The sequence below is a fragment of the Palaemon carinicauda genome, chromosome 25 (assembly GCF_036898095.1).
Source record: "Palaemon carinicauda isolate YSFRI2023 chromosome 25, ASM3689809v2, whole genome shotgun sequence".
Classification (NCBI taxonomy): Eukaryota; Metazoa; Arthropoda; class Malacostraca; order Decapoda; family Palaemonidae; genus Palaemon; species Palaemon carinicauda.
This window is the reverse complement of record NC_090749.1, coordinates 102,062,876-102,065,620: the sequence shown is the minus strand read 5'-3', so window position 1 is coordinate 102,065,620 and position 2,745 is coordinate 102,062,876.

Below are 2,745 nucleotides of genomic sequence, written 5' to 3'. Positions count from 1 at the left end.
TCTCAGAGCCTTCACTACTAGTTATATCAACGCATATAACTAACCACCTCACCCCAAGAATCAAAGTCCCAAATGATTCCACTGTTCCTCGCAGAGTTAGACAGCAGGGTTAACGACGCAACCAACTGCTACCACCAGACCTCTTTAGCTGCTCCCACTTGCTTAGCATAGTGGCGAAAGAATACCCTGGAAGACTTCCAGCCAGTGTATGAACGAAGGTGTTCAAAATCCATAAAGTTAAAGAAGTTTAAGGATGAAGCAACTTTCCTCGGATCATGACCTGCGGGTGAACTGTCAGGATCCGCTCTGCGAATAAAATATGTAATTTTCGCCCTAAGCTGATTTAAAGATAAATTTGAGCCCGATGTTTTCTCCTCTGAATAGTTGGCCCCCATGGAAGTCTGAAGTTCTACGAAGATAGACCTTTAGGCATTCTACGGGACATAAAGATGCATCTTCTTTCAGAGGGCAGATTCTCCAGGGACCCCACCTGTTGGTGGGCAACTCGTTCTTAGCGAGAAACGTAGGGTCCGGAAACAGGTTCAGTTCTCCCCCATCCAGAACTGAACTCGGCCCTCCTCTCTCGAGAGGGCCACAATCTCACTAACTCTGGCCCCAGAAGCAAGGGCAAAAAGGAAGATCACTTTTTGAGTCAGGTCCTTCAATGCACATTCCTCATTATCCAGTAATGAGGCAAAATGAAGGACTTTGTCTAACGACCACGAAATAGGCTTTGGAGGAGCTGATGGTCTAAGCACTAGCAGCAGGCCTTCGGGATCTTATTAAACATCTCGTTAGCGAGGTCTACCTGGAAGGCATATAGAATGGGTCTTGTCAGAGCTGACTTACATGTAGAAATTGTGTTAGCCGCCAGCCCCCTGTCCCGTGGAGGTGAATGAAGAAGGATAGGCAGAACTCCGTAAAGATCTCTTGTGGGTTCTTGTCTTTGACAAAGGCTACCCATTTCTTCCATGCAGATTCGTACTGCCTCCTAGTAGACTTACACTTGTATTCTTCCAGGAAGTCGATGCTATCTTTCGAGATTCCGAACCGTTTCTTCACCGCTAGGGAGAGAAAATCATGAGCTGCAGGGTTCGGGTTTTCTGTAATGAAGCGTAGACAGTCGACTTCTGGACTTGCTGGGACAGAACTGGGTCCGGGAGTGGTAGAAACTTCAGTCGTAGTTCTAGAGCTAGAGGGAACCATACACTGTTCGGCCCACTTGTGGGCCACTATTGCTGCTACTCCCTTGAAGGATCTCAGTTTGTTGAGGACCCTCAACATCAGATTGTGAGGGGGAAACAGGTAGATCCTGGACCATCTGTTCCAATCGAGGGACATCGCATCTACTGCTTCCGCCAAGGGGGTCCACGTATGGGGACACATATTTCGGCAGCTTCTTGTTGTCCTTCGTCGCGAAGAGGTCTATCTGCAGTTCTGGGACTTGTCTCAAGATGAAGGAGAATGATCCTGCGTCTAGGGACCATTCCGACTCTATCGGTGTAACCCTAGATAGAGCGTCCGCGGTCACATTCCGGACTCCTTGAAGGTGAACTGCTGACAGGTGCCACTTCTTCTTCTCCGCCAGTCGGAATATGGCTAACATTACCTGGTTGAGAGGTGGGGATCTCGATCCCCGCCGATTCAGACATTTCACTACCACCTCGCTGTCCAGTACCAACCTTACATGGAGTCGAGTGACGTGGGGATACTTTCTTCAGGGTAAGAAGCACTGCCATAGCTTCTAGAAAGTTTATGTGAAAAGTCCCAAATAGCTTGGACCAGGTCCCTTGCACTTTTTTCCGATGGGAGTGACCCCCCCAACCCTACCTTTGAGGCGTCTGTGTGGATTGTCACTGACGGGGGGGATGGCTGAAGAGGTAGAGACCTCTTTAGACGACTGGCTTGAGACCACGGTCTGAGAAGAGAACGTAGTCGAAGTGGGGACCGGTCTCTTCAAGTCCCTTCGCTCTTTCGATGCAAAGGTTCTCCATACTCCCGCTGCATCTTTTAGCTGTGCTCTTAGCACTGGTCTGTTACTGATGCAAAACTGAAGAGAGCCCAAAACCCTCTCTTGTTCGCGTCTTGATATCCTCTCGGAACCTAGAAGTCTCCTGACAGACCCCGCTATTTCCTTCCTCTTTGACATCGGAATGGAAAAACGGTGTGACACTAGATCCCAGTGAATTCCCAACCACTGGAACCTCTGAGCTGGAGAAAGACGAGACTTCTTTCTGTTGATCATGAAACCTAGATATTCCGAGGAACTGAATCACTTGTAGGAAGCTTGCAAGCATTCTGCTCTGGATGCTGCCCCACACCAACCAATCGTCCAGGTAGGCTACTACTTGGAACCCTTTTAGGCGTAACTGTTTGAGCGCTGCGCTCCCAAGCTTTGTAAAGATCCTTGGGGCTATGTTTAGCCCGAAGGGCATCGCTCTGAAAGCATAAAGTTTTTGTTGTAGCTTGAATCCTAGGTAGGGGGAGAGACGGCGACTTATTGGAACGTGCCATTATGCGTCTGACAAATCGATGGAGACGGTATATGCCCTCTTGGGCAGTAAGGCCCTTATGTGTTGTAACGTTAACATCTTGAACTTGTGGTTCACTATGAACTTGTTGAGTGGTGACAAGTCCAGAATGACTCTGAGTTTCCCCGAGTCTTTCTTGGGAACACAAAACAGCCTCCCTTGAAACTTGATGGACTTTACCCTCCTGATCACCTTTTTCTCCAACAGATCTTGG